This window comes from Theropithecus gelada, chromosome 6 (assembly GCF_003255815.1).
Source record: "Theropithecus gelada isolate Dixy chromosome 6, Tgel_1.0, whole genome shotgun sequence".
NCBI lineage: Eukaryota > Metazoa > Chordata > Mammalia > Primates > Cercopithecidae > Theropithecus > Theropithecus gelada.
In genome coordinates this window covers 166599143-166613668 of record NC_037673.1, presented here as the reverse complement: position 1 = coordinate 166613668, position 14526 = coordinate 166599143, and the positions used below count along the sequence as shown (strand labels likewise).

Below are 14526 nucleotides of genomic sequence, written 5' to 3'. Positions count from 1 at the left end.
TGACGGCAGTGATGGCGATGAATGATTTATGGCCAACCTAATGGTTACATAAGCAGCTGTTACATTTTAAAATCATCATGCAAACAATATGAAACATTTATTTAAGTGGTTCTACACTATGGGGAATTTGATTTAATCAGCCTTTATTTCTGTTCTCATTAGAATGAAGTCTGGCAACTCTAGTAGACAGCACTACCTCCGTTCTGTAGCTTCCAGCTACTGAAAGCAAATATTTTTACTGAGCCACAATTAAACATTTATACAGCACCCGGCTCCCCATCTGGCCTGTGGAGGGGAGGGGTGATGCAGTGAATTCATCCAAAAATTCCACACAGAATAAAGCCAGATGCACCCCCGCATCTAACAGAATTAATAAACCATCTAAAGAGTCCATTTGAGAATGAAAAAGTTCACCGATTCATAAAATTTCTCCAAGCTGCTGTGAGCTGCAGGTAGCCAAGCTGGGGATCCTTGAGGCTGGCTTTTAATCTTCGCTCTTCTGGGCCTAGTGGAGTTTTTTGATTTTGTTTTGAATTCTAAGACCATCACAACTTAGAAATCATGGGAGATGCTAAGAAGATCCTCTAAAGACAATATGACTTATTTGAAATTCCACCAGAATTTTCATGTATTATATCTCCAAATTCAGGATATGGGTTCCCTTGGGGAGACAAATGGAGAGAGGTACACAAGGCAGGTTTTATTGTGTTGGTGATGTTTTATTTCTTACACTAGGTGGTGGTGCATGGATATCTGGTATTAGTCTTTCTATCTCTTTGTGTGTCTTAAACAGCGTATAATAGGAATTGAAAAAACAAAAACAAAAACAAAAAACAAGAAAGAAAAAGAAAGTCACTGGGTGTTGGAGTCAAAAGACCAAAAATCCAGTCTTGGCTCTGCTACTATCTCCGTGAAATTTGGACTTGCCTCTCGCCTTTTCAGTTTCCCTATCTATAAAAAGTCAGGACTAGAGCAGTGAGGGCTCTGTGAGGCTTCTGTCTGTTTGTTTGAGACAGCGTCATGCTCTGTCGCCCAGGCTGGAGTGGAGTGGTGTGATCACAGCTCACTGCAGCCTCCACTTCCTGGGCTCAAGCGGCTCAGGCAGTCCTCCCACTTCAACCTCCTGAGCAGCTGGGACCACAGGCATGTGCCACCATGCCCAGCTAATTTTTGTATTTTTGGTAGAGGTAGGGTTTCGCCATGTTGCCCAGGGTAGACTCTAAGTCCTGGACTCAAGCAATCCGCCTGCCTCAGGATAACAGGTGTTCACCATTAAATAAGTCTGGGAAATGCTGCATACTCTCTGCCCTTTGGGAAAATCATAGAATGTTAAAGGTTCTGAGAAGTCTTGTGGCAAACAGGTCTTTTTTTGTTATGTATCTATTAACATCATGAGGTACTAACATTCTGTAAAATAATCTCTGCGACCTGTTATTCTGGATTATGTCAAACACCCCTTTAGATTCTAGGTTCTTTAGGGCAACAATTTTTGCCTATTAACAGAGCAATCTCTAACCATCCCTGAAACATAAACCAGACACTCCAGCCAATCACTTTCCTCTAGGTTAGCCAGCTGAGCACCTTTCCTTCCTGTTCCAAGTCCCGGCTTCTTGCCCCTGGGCTCATGCTGGCCCCCTCACTGCTGAGTAACTCTTCCTGAGCCAGTCACTGAAGTTCTTGGGTATCTAGCTTTCTTTTCTTCTTGTTTCCTCATTCTAGAAGCATACATTGTCCAGACTGTCTCTTGCTCAGTATGAGATGATAAAGTTGAAGACCAGAGAGACTGTGTGACAGAGACATAGTCACACAGCTGTGGGTGGCAGAGCTGAGACCAGAATGAAGTTCCTTTCTCACTGCCCTCAAATGCGTTGTTTTACATCCAATTTACATTCTGCCCTGTGCACGTACATCCTTGATACTGTTTTTTTCTGTTTATCTATGATGGTTTTTCATGTCTCTCCTGGGAAGACTGTGTTCTCCTTAAAGGCACAAGTCACATCTGTGTTTATATAAATTCGAACACTATTCTGAGGACAGCATGGTGCTGAAAACACTCTCAATGCCAAGTTATTGAATGTCCCAGTGGATTCTTCTCCCTGCCAAGTCATTTCAGCTCCAAACACTCCTTGCTGGAGTGATGCGGACACATCATTTTATTCACACAAAGTTGTTTTTAAAACTCCCCTTCAAATGTGGGAGGGATTCGGAAGTACAGAATAACATTGACCCTAATCAAGTGTTCTCAATCAACTCTTCACGTTGGAAAAATACATCTTGGTTCAGTGAAATTCTGGAATAACCACACCCACTCAATTTGAGTGAGGAAGACACAACTTGGCAGATGCTATGGTCCTAATGTTTCTGTCCTCTCCCAAATTCATATATTGAAATCTAATCACTAAGGTGATGGTGTTGGGAGGTGGGGCCTTTGGGAAATTATTAGGTCGTGAGGCTCGAACCGTCACAAATAGGTCTAGTGCCCTTAGAAAAGAGGCTGCAGAGAGCTGCCTTGTCCTAACGCCCCCGTGAAGACACAGCAAGAAGATGCCATCAGTGAACCAGAAAGCAGGCTCCTGCCAGACACCAACTCTTAATCATGGATTTCCCAGCCTTCAGGAATGTGAGAAATAAATTTCTGTGGTGTATAAGGTCAGCTTATGATATTTTGTTATAGCAGCCATAATGGGCCAAGACAGAAGAAACGTTTTTAGTATGAATTAAAAGAGAGACCACATGATTTCTGGGGAGAAGCCCTTCACACAACCACATGGCGAAATTGGGTGTGAAAGAAGCTCCTGCTTTTTAAAGAGCTGCTTTAAACATGCCTTCTGGAAAAGAGTTCCCATTTTCTGCTAAATCCTTTTGCAACCAGGAAACAAGAGTGCACCACGGCCAAGGTTTGCCGATGTCGTAAGTGACTTGAGTTTGCTCCATGGCCGTGCATCTTGTCTGGGGACATCTTCAGCAACAACACCCCTCCAACCCCAAGTTCTTTCTGGGGAGCTGATCCTGAGGCCCACTGTGCTATTTTCCCGGATGCTGACACTTTCCTTCAAGGTGGTTTTTCAAGCAAGGAACGTCTGTCCACCAGATGGCAGTGTACCAAGAACCCAATCAAATGGCTCCTGCTCAGATCAGGGCTAGACCTCGCTGTCCAGCTGGCAGACCCCAGCCATACGTGGCTATTGAGTCCTTAGAGTGTGAGTAATCCGAATTGAGATATGCTGTAAGGTTAAAATACCCACTGACTTCGAAGACTGAATACAAAGAAATGGGTTTGAAGGGAGAAGAAGAAGACACAGTATTTCATGAATAACTATTTTCTATTGATTACATCTTGAATAACATTTTGAATATACAGTGAGCCTTGAACAATGTGGGAGTTAGGAGTGTCAACCACCATGCCATCTAAATTCTGTGTATAACCTTTGATTCCCCAGAAACTTAACTCCTAATAGGCTACTGTTGACTGGAAGACTTACTCATTACATAAACAGTTGATTAACACATATTTTATATGTTATATACATTATATACTGTATTTTTTTTTTTGAGACGGAGTTTCACTCTTGTTGCCCAGGCTGGAGTGCAATGGTGCGATCTTGGCTCACTGCAATCTCCTGTCTCCCAGGTCCAAGTGATTCTCCTGCCTCAGCTTCCTGAGTTGCTGGGAATATGCTGTATTCTTACAGTAAATGAAGCTAGAGAAAAGAAAATGTTATTAAGATAGATCATAAAGAAGAGAACATATATTTACTATTTATTAAGTGAAAGTGGATCATCAAAAAGATCATCATCCTCTTTGTTTTCATGTAGAGTGAGCTGAGGAGGAGGCGAAAAAGGAGGGGGCTGGTCCTGCTGTCTCAGGGGTGGCAGAGGAGGGGCTGGTCCTGCTGTCTCAGGGGTGGCAGAGGCTGAAGAAAAGCCATGTGTAAGTGGACCCACACAGTTCAAGCCTGTGTTGTTCAAGCGTCAACTGTATTGGGTTAAATAAAATATCATAATAAAACAGATTTTACTTGATTCCTTTTTCTTTTCAATGTGGCTATGAAAAAATGCAATGTTATGTATGTGGTCTCATTGTGTTTCTGTTGGCCAGAAAAGAGAGACAGTGGGCAGAGAAAGGCCACACTGGGAAGCTGGGTAGAGCCAGCACTCACGGTCCCATGCAAAGTGGAAAGAGCATGGCCTTTGGTAAATGGCCACCTGGGCTTGAACTGCAGCTCCGTCGTTTATTTTGGACTTGTGACTTAATCACTTCAAGTGTTGGTTTCCCCAGCTGTCAGTGGGCATAAGCATGCTTCCTTCTCCCATGGATGCTGTGAGGGTCAGATGTAGGACAGCCATAAATCATGGCCTGCTCAGGCCTGCATCTCAATGCAATTATTAACAGCACCTCCTTCAGAATTTTGTCAGTTAAAGCAATAAATTATACAGTTTCCCTGGTGAAATGACATCACATATATTAAGCACTTGGAACACTGTAAGTGTACCATGTTATGTCTAAAATGATCACACGACTCAGAGATGGAAGATGGTGACTTTTTCTTCTATAACTCCACATAATTTCTGACTCCAAGCTCCATTTCTGGTTGAAGCAGGAAACTCAACCTAGTCATTTTCAGGTAAATGTGGTTATTTTAGAATTATATTCAAATCCAGAGTTCTATCTTCTTCCTTCTTCCATGGGTAGAGTCTACACTAGGGGATTGCTGGCTTATGCAGGTCACAGCATTGGACAGGGAGGGAATACTTGGTGTTTACTTGACTTCCCTTGGCTTCCTTCCTCCACCTCTCTGATTACTTCCTCCTCTGCTGATGGCATCAGGGTCCTGCCATGGTCCGCAGCTCCTCCTCTGCTGCGGAACCTCCAAACCTCTCTAGGGTCTTGGCCTCTGCAGCCTCCTAAGGACTGACCATGTTTTTCCATTTCAGAGGTCAGCACTGGACACTGACTCTGCCTGTCCCCTCTGTCTCAGCTCTCTTCTTCCATTCACCTGGATAATGACGTTTACACTTTTGGAAGATCTGTTAGTTCAGTAACCATGTAGACTTTGCACCTGTTCCGTCCCTTGTTTTTTTGCTAAGGTTATGGGATAGAGAGACAAATAAGAAAGGTTACTGCCCTCCAGGGAAATATAGCCTTAACCAGGACGCTCACTCAAATGGCACATGAAAAATGATAGCTTCCAGAAAAGAAATGTAAATAGAGGGCTATATGACTGGGAAGGATGAACTGGTTACTTGTGGGCAAGAAAGCCAGGGTCGAGGAACTTGTAGCTGCTGCTGAGTGGTCTTGAGGGACACCTGGAAATGTGGAGGGATGGTGATCCAGCAGAGGACCCAGTGTGAGCAAAGGCTTGGAGGTGGGACGGCCTTTCTGTAGATACAATAGTTCAGTTTGATTGAAGGGAAGGCTGTTAGTGGTGAGGAGTGAGACAGGCTGAAAAGTACTTTTAAAGCTCTGAATGGAAGGTTGCAGAGTTTGGTTTTGATCCCATGGGCACAGTTCTGAGTATGGGATCCGAATTGTATTTTGAGAACCTTTACCCAGAAGTCACACATAACAGACTGAGGGGGAAGCAGGGAGCCAGTGGGACCCAGTCAGGAGGACTCGAGGAGGAAGGGGCTGGAGAAATGATGGGAAAGGGTTATTTGTTTTGCTTTTTGAGACAGAGTCTCACTTTGTAGCCCAGGCTGGAGTGCAATGGTGCAGTCTCAGCTCTGCAACCTCCACCTCCTGAGTTCAAGTAGTACTCCTGTCTCAGCCTCCCCAGCAGCTGGGATTATAGGTGCACACGACCCTGCCCAGCTACATTTTGTATTGTTAGTAGAGATGGGGTTTCTCCATGTTGGTCAGGCTGGTCTTGAACTCCTGACCTCAAGTCATCCACCCACCTCAGCCTCCCCAAATGCTGGGATTACAGGCATGAGCCACCGCGCCTGACCAGGAAGGGGTTATTTGAAAGAGACATTACTGAGGTTGATTTCAGAAGCTTTGGGCACTGATGAGATGTACAAAATTAAAGGAGGGGCAGACAAAGGTGATTTTCAGGTTTGGAGTGGGTGGAAAGTCAAAGAGTGGTGCTCACGGAAGACAGAATTTAGCTTTGGCAGCACAAAGTCAGACTCCTGTGGTGGGCATCAGGAGGCTTATAAGCTGCCTGGTTGTCCAAACGAAGATGTCTAGTGGGCAAGACTGGGTATGAGGAGAGAAGGGCAAGGTGGACAAGTGAATTGGAGAGTCATTTTATTTTAGGAAATTAGGACTTAGGAAAAGAAGAGACAGCAAATCAGGTAAGTGTATTTGTCAAATCCTCAACAGGAAGCAGATGCTACTCTACCTTCAGCTGATTTGAGGAGGGTTCATTCCCAAAAGGACTCATGATCAAGGTGTCAGTGGAGTGTAGAGAAAACACCAGGGGACATTTAGAACCAGGGCCAGGGCAGCAGAGCTTTTGCTATCTCTATACCTGGAAAAAAAAAACAGGGAGTGGGGAATTTACCAGAACCCAGATGACAAGAGGGTTTTGCAGAGTCAGATGCTTTGGGAGGGGCAGTGACGTCTGCCAAGGTGGCCTCACACAGAAGGGACCAGGTGAATATAGACCCCATCTCCCATTGGCAGAGAGTGGAGCATTTGGAACAAATGGAAGGTTCCAGCAAAGCAGCCATAGCCTCTACTCTCAGGGAGGAAGAGGCTCACTAATTCCCCAGGAGAGAAAGATTTCTGGCTGCTTATTCTTTTATTCAATAACTTTTATTGAGTTTCTTTCTTATTATAAATGTAGTACATGTTCATTGTAGAGAAATTAGACACTATAGACACGTGAAAATAAGAAATTAAAAGTCAATAGAAATCCCAGTCCTCAGACAAAATGACTGCTTACAAAAATGTGATTATTCTGGACTTTTCTGTTAAAATACATAATTTAGGTATCTTTTTATGTTGGTACATACAAACAGATGTCATTTTGAACAGCTACTTTTATATGGAGGCATCCCAGTTTATTTAAATAAGCCCTCTTAGTGGAGATTCTCATTGAGTTCCACATACTAAATAATACTGCATCCTTCTAGCTAAATACTTTACCTCTTTAGGCTTAGCTCCTAGTGGTGGAATTGCTGGGTCAAAAGATATACTCAATTTAAAAGATATGGCACCATATTCTAGCATTAATTTTAAAAAGAGGATATTATTTAAGGGTTAATGGGTGGATTTCTTTGTTAAACCTATCTTAGAAATTTTAGTGAATCTGAGAAAATTACTAGACTTCACTGCCTTAGTTTCCCCATCTGTAAAATGGGGATGATAAAAGTATGCACCTTACAGGGTTGTTGTTAGGATTAACTCATTTCCTGTTTGCCCCAAGAAATGAGTGCTGGCAGTGAGCTGCACTTTTTTTTTTTTTTTCCTAGACAGGAAATGGGTAAAACGAGTTATGGTAAGTATTAAAAAAATTAGCTGTTACTATTGCCAAATGTCTTCTTACACCGGAGATACTGAGTGGCTTGATCTCCATTTTAAATGCAGAAATGTAGCTTTTTCGTTAAAGACCCAGCTCTGTCATAGCATTGAGGCAGAAGGGAAGTCCCCTGTGACAAGGCCGAGTTAGCAAACCCCTGGCCTCCAGCATGGTTTGACCAGGAATGACGAGTCTCTTCAATGATCACTCTTCCTCATCACTTCTTTAAGCTGACTTCCGGGAGGAGGCGGAAGTCGAGGATCCAGGCCTTCCCTGCCTGGGCCTGGAGTTTGTGGTTCCGGATTGAGAGCCTGCCCATGAGGGCTAGAGGGGTGGCTGAGCGCTGAGCTGCCCTAGTAGTGTTGCTTCCTTGATGGGACGACTCTCTCCCACCCTGAGATATGACTTGGGGCCACGTCAGCTCTGGCTTCAGCCTCAGGAGTTCAGACCAGATTTAGGAATCCTCCCCAGCCTTCCCAGAGTGAGGCTGGGCAACAAGGAGAGAGGAGTGTGAGAGTGGGCCAGGGGTGGACCTTGGGATATCTGGGAGGTTTCCAGAGGGCTTCTTGTCACTCCTGGAACTGAGTTTGCACTCCTTACTGTGGCCTCCTGACTAGCTCTTCTGGCTCTTGGAGCACCCTTCTTCAATCCCACACTCTCTCCTCTCCAGCAGCCTTCCACAAGGCAAGCCTGTTCCTGCCTGAGAGCTGTGCAGTGGCTGTGCCCTCTGTCTGGAGTGCTCTTCCTCAGCACTTCCCAGGGCTGACAATTTCATGGCATGGAGACGTCACCTCCACAGGGAGGCTCCCCTAGTCACCTGGTCCTCACCTTCATCCACTGGAGAACCTATTGAGTGCCAGGCACTTCTGGGCCCCAGGGATAGAGAGAGAATCGAGATACAAGAAACTCTTAGTGGAGCTCACAGCCCAGTGGAGAGGAGCAGACAACAAATGAGGGACACACCAGGGAATGGTGAGAGAGGCCCTTCGAGACACGAGCCTGGAGGGTCGATAGGATGGCAGGCCTGAAACTGGTCTGGACCATGAAGTCAGAAGGCTTGTTGCGTACTTGATGTTCCTTCTGAAACTGTTCAGAAAGAAGGAACCAGCCATGTTCCCCGGGGAGGCTAAGCAGTGGTTCTCACCTGGGCAGTGTGTTTTGAGACATTTTTGGTTGTCACGGCTGGGGTTGGGGGGTGCCTCTGGTATCCAGTGGGTAGAGGCCAGGGACAATGCTAAATGTCACAGCACATAGGACAGTCCCCCACAGCAAAGAATTATCCCGTCCAAAATGTCAGTAGTGCCGTTGTAGAAAGTCCTGGGCTGTAGGATTAGGGATCCAAGGATGGGAACACACTGAGGGAAACGTGAGGGAGAGGCAGACGGCAAACACAAACACAAAAGCAGGAAGAAGTCAGCAGGCAAGCCTCTCCCCGGTTTCCTCCATCAGCCCCATCCCCTCACTCAGAAACAATGAGGCAATATCCTCGTGGGTTATCCCGATTGATTATCACGGTGTCTACTCAGAGAAAAAGAGAGAAGAATATGTATGACAGGAGATAAGATGCTACATTTAAACTTAGCTAAGGTAACAGCATTTATGAATCATGAAAAGTTATGCAGAAACTGAGTTCATCATTAAAAATTCATTCAACAAATATTTGCTGAGCACCTACTATGTGCTGGGCATTGGAAACCTTCCCAACACCTGGAAGAATCTCCTCCCCATCTCTACAGCTCCCCTTTCGCATCGCACATAGAAACAAGAAGCCACAGAGTGGGAAAAGCCCAGGTGGATTCAGCACATTTATTTATACTCCAAAGAATACTCATTGAATTTTCAGTTGAAAAGCTGAAGTAGATTTTGATAGAGAAAGGATAGCAAGTAATGATTTCCTTCTTTCAAACACACACACATTTTGTAAGTTCCTGAAACCGGGATTCATTCAACAATCAACATCTAGCATTAATAGAATGATAAAAGAAAAACTTCAGCAGAATTAAATTTGAAAGAGTTTAGTTGAGCAATGAATGATTTCGAATTGGGCAGCCTCATAAGCCAGAGTAGACTCAGAGACTCCAGTGCAGCCATGTGATGGGAAAAGATTTATGGACAGGAAAAGGAAACTGATGCACAGAAAACAGAAGTGAGGTACAGAAACAGCTGGGTTGGTTATAGCTCAGCATTTGCCTTATTTGAATATGCTTCTAACAGTTGGCCACATTTGATTGGCCAAAACTCCTTGATTGGCACAAGTGTAGGCTACAGTCTGTTTACATCTCTACTTGTTATAGTTCACAATGTGCGGAGAAATCTTTAGGCTGACCTTAAAATATGTAAGGAGGCAGCTTTAGGTTAAACTTGATTTAACAATAGACTTTTTCTTAAAAAGCTTCATCAGGTTGATTGCATGTCTCACAGCAGAGGGTATCTTAGATACAAGGGAAAATATTAGATATGACATACAGACCATAGTTTCTTCTCCCTTGCCTGAGGCAGACATTGCTAACTGATTGCAGCACTCTTGATTGGATTTACAGAATTCTGGAGCCAGTCTCAGAGTTATTCCCAAGGCAGGGCTACTGACACTCAATGCCCATTAATCTTAGTTGCTGTGAGGATGACACATATCTGCCTTCTACATTGACTGTCACCTTAGGTCACTTCTTTCCCATCTTCAACTTGTGCTGCCTTTTTTTTTTTTTTTTTTAACTTCCACTCAGGAATGGTAGCAGATACAGTTGGACAAGACTATGGGAACATGCAGGATTCATAAATAGTTGTGGTTTGTTGATTTCCCCATGTAAGAGAGAGGTGAGTGGGTTCTGAGTCAGTCAATGGCTCCTTCTCACTGTGACAAGGGGAGGCTGGGCTGGTGGAGGAGACCAGTCTGTGCTGAGAGGGAGACCCTGCCCTCATTCCATGTGGCAGACCAGGAAGCCAAGGACACAGTCAGGAGACCATTTTTACATATTTATGTATAAAAGTCATGTCCAATGTGTGATGCTTTTCAGCTTCCAAAAATCTCTCACCATGCTTAATTCCTCGGCCTTCACAACAGTGTGTGACACAGTTACTAGTAGCATCCCCATCTTACAGATGAAGAAACTGAAGCTCAGAGAAGTGCAAGGCCACACCCAGGAGAGAGAGATGGCTAGATATTTGGGATTTGAGTCCATCTCTTCTGACTCAAGACCTAGAGTTCTTTCTAGTACCACACAGCTGCAGCATTTGCACTGTGACATTTTAATTTTGCATAGCTATGTTTAGAAAGGTGTCATTATGACAAAAAATGAGCCCATTGAGTGCCAAGGCCAGGCGTGATGACTTTGAAAGTGTCCACTGCAGCTGTGCCTCGTGGCCCCAGCCAGAGGGCCCTGAGAGACCCAGGCCAGGCTTCATCCACCAAGACCCCACAGTCCTCTGTGATGCAGGTTGGCACGGGAGCCAAGGACCTGCTCTGGTCTGCTCTCTGGTGCTCAAGCTAATGTCCTGTGTAGGCTACACACCTGTGGATTTACCCATCATCATTCCTTCCTTCCTCCCTTCTTTCATTCACTCATTCAACAGATCTTCACTGAGCACTTGCTATGCCAAGTGCTGCTTTAGCACTGAGGATACAGCCTGTGTGCAAACCAGACGACAATCGCCACTGCTGTTTCCATTCCAGAGGGACAGAAGATACACAAATAAAATGAAGAGTATGTCAGGTAGTCATGGGGCTGGGTGCCTGGGGCAGCAGGTGTGTGGTGTAAACGAGGGGGTGGGGGGAAGGAAGAAAATTTGAATAGGGTGATCAGGGAAGGTCTTGCTGAGAAGGGGGCTTTTCGGCAAAGAAAAGGATTGAGCCATGCGACCGGACAGGGAAAAGCATTTCAGGCAGAGGGAACATCTGGTGCAGAGGCCCTGAGGTGAGAGCCAGCAGAGAAAAAGCAAGCTCCCTCTCTCTGCACTGCACCCCTGGAGGAAGCTGCATTCTAGTTTTCTCCATCTCAGACAGCACTGCAAGGACCTCCAGAAGGCATTTTGCTGGTTTTGTTTCTTCACATTTGTTCCGCAATCTAGGGGCAAATGTCCAGAAGTCACATTTCTGGATGAAAGGGTTTGCACATTTTAAATAGTAGGAGTCACTTCCTGAAACCCTCTCCTATAGCATTTTTCCTCTTTCCCCCCTGGAGGGCCAGATCGATCTCCCCAAATCCTTTCCCTCTTGCTACTTGAATGTCCAGAGGCCTCAATGGCTGCCTCCTGCCTGCAGGAAAAAAGCTAACATGTTGGACTCACATTCAAGGCTTCCTCCTTCTGTCCCCCAAGGCTTCTCCCATCTTTTCTCCTGCTTTTCACCTATAGACTCTACTTGCTTCTCCCACAGATGTGCCTGCAGGACCTGAAAAAAAGGAAAGTCAAGAAAGCTCATCTACCTGGTGGGGCCACAAGTCAACTAAACTGTATTGGTGGGCTGGTTAGAGGCTCAGTGGTCACACATCCCTGCAACCCCCAGTCCCTTTGTTATGCCTCATCTCTCAACCATTTGTCCTTTCTTTTCATTGGGTCCAACATTTATTCATTTATGGGCAGGCCCTCTGCTAAGCATGGGGGAACTTGTACTGCCAAACACTAGGCCCCAGCCCTCAAAGTGCACCCTTTCTGGAATCTTCCATAACCCCTCCAACCTCTCCCTCTCCATCTACCCCGGGAGCCTTCCTTGACCAACCCAGAGCCCTGACTGCCCCCTCCTCTGACCTCCATGGCACCTACTCTCTGACTTTTATTTGATGCTCGGCACTGGTTTATTGACACTGTTACTTATTATGTTCTAAATAAATCTGTATTTCATCTCTCCAAGTAGACCGAAGCTAGAAGAGGGCAGAGAATACATCTTATATTAAGTGTCTGCAACCCTCTCTGCACCTAGAAGATTGTCTGGCACCTTGGAGTTGCTTATTAAATATAGATTTGTTGGGGATATAATCATGTCTCAATTCTGCTCAAAAAAGAAAAAAAATGTTGATAAAATCCAAATTCCTTAGTGTAGCATTTAAGGCCTTTCTTTTAGGATTCCACTAGACCTCATCACCTCCAAGAAGCCTTCCAGGTTGACACAGAGCCACCGCCATACACATATGCACACATGTGCATATGTAATCGCTCTCTCTCTCTCTCTCTCTCTCTGTCCCCTGGCTGTCCTCTGTCAGAATATTTGTCTGCTCAGTGGATGAGAATTTGGTCTCTGAAGGTACGAACCCCTGGGTTTGAACCATGACTCTGCCACATATTGGCTGTGTGGCAGTCCCCTCACATCTTTGAGCCTCAGCCTCCTCACCTGTAAAATAGGCATCATAATGACATTTGACCCCTAGCAGGGATAGAGGAGGTACCGTGAGGTAAAAGTGAGCAAGTGCTCCCAAGGAGCTCTCGCACCCCGCCAGGTCCATGCAAGGCTGCGATCAATTAGCATCGCTTGGATGAAATCGTCTTGGCCACATGATATGTCTGGGTGCTCCTTGAGGGCAACATAGAGCTGGCTCTGCTTCCCTCTAAACCTCCAGTATCTGGGAGGGTGTGCAACAGGGAAGGTGTTAAAATCACATTCACTGGGTGGGTGACCATCTATATTCACTTTGATAGAAAATCTGACAAATACAATCATCTCTCATCCCAGAATAGCCCTGAAGCCCACTGGGGGAGCATGACTAACAGTAAGAAGGCAGGACTCTGGAGTTGCACCTGCCTCTGTGTGGGGCCTTGTTCCACCATCCTCCCAGGCATCTTTGTGCACCTGCACTGAGCCAACCTCAAAATTCTTCTGACAGATTCACTGAGATTCATTCAGACACCACTAATTTCTTTCTATTTATCCTGATCCAAGTAATTTATAAATTTTCCCATTATAATTTAATTTTCTCCCTTCCTCCCAAACCAGAGCACATTGCCCACAGAGACATGGGCCATTGTTTATATTTATAGCTTCCTTATTAATCCTGCCCTGACCTCCGGCACAGAGCCCAGCCTGGGGGAGCAACTTCAGTTCCCTTTCCACAGGGCCTATTTAAAATGCCTTTCTTTTAATTGGTCCAAAACAGGTGAGCTTAAAAAGAAAAAAAGCCAGCTTTCCTATTCCATTTCAGGGTGCAAGAAGAACATGCAGGTGCACCTGCACTGTGTCTGCGATCCCCTGTGTGGGGGACCCAGGTGCACCCATACTGTCTGTGATCCCCTGCCTGGGGGATCCAGGAGGCCTGCACAGGGAAGGCTGACCAGACGGGATGGCTGGCAGGGGTTCATGGCACTCTGATAGCTTTGCCCAGGATTCCTGATAGTTACACTGGATCTAAAAACAAAATCATATAAAACTAGAAAACACTACGGATTCAAATTTGGCCTTTAGCAGAACAGGCACTTAAAAATGCCGGTCAAATGCTAACAGCTAACCTCTTAGATACTTACTACTTGTTTTTGAGTATTTACTAGGCTTTTGGCACTGATCTAAGTTCTTTCTAGGTATTAACCTCTTGGATCCTCATCACAACCCAGATGAGAAATGCGTTGTGTTACCCTTTTGACAGGTAAAGGCATTGAGGCACACTGAGGGTATGCAACTCAACCACATTCCTGAGCTCTAAGCAGCACACAGGGCCAGGCCTCGCCCATGTGAATACTTTGTAGAACTGGCATAAGACACCCTGCTGTCGGAGTTCCAGGGACCATGGCTTAGTAGAGGGGCACAGACTGGGCCCCCCTTGTCATCTTGGCCTGGAGCTCTGGAACAGGGCATAACCCACCCAGCCCTACATGGTGATCCTGGTGGCAGGGGTAGGTTGGAACCGAGACCACCTCAAGAGCCTGTGCGTGTCACTACTGCACAACCCTGCCTCTGTGAACTTTCTCACGGGGTACTGTTTGTCCCCAAGTTACAAGAGCAAAGCCATGGGACGGAGAAGTCACTTGACCTTGCTGACTTGCTAAGAGCAGCTGGACAGGTGAGTTCACACACGCATTGCACACATTGTGACCCCAGGTCTAATCCCTGAGGGTAACTTTTTGAGGTCTCAAGACCCTG

General features: G+C 45.5%; 1 protein-coding gene and 1 long non-coding RNA gene across 3 annotated transcripts in view; both read right to left on the bottom strand.

The window, feature by feature from the left end:
* Positions 1-14526, bottom strand: part of KCNIP1 (potassium voltage-gated channel interacting protein 1) — a 385234-nt gene that overhangs the window by 309525 nt on the left and 61183 nt on the right. The window lies entirely within an intron of this gene.
* The window catches only part of LOC112626637, a 38782-nt gene continuing 25515 nt past the window's right edge, over positions 1260-14526 (bottom strand). The window contains exons 2-3 of the long non-coding RNA XR_003119928.1: positions 3483-3701; positions 1260-2129 (exon numbers count right to left, since the gene is read on the bottom strand). This is a non-coding gene — a long non-coding RNA (uncharacterized LOC112626637). The remainder of the gene's footprint in view (positions 2130-3482; positions 3702-14526) is intronic.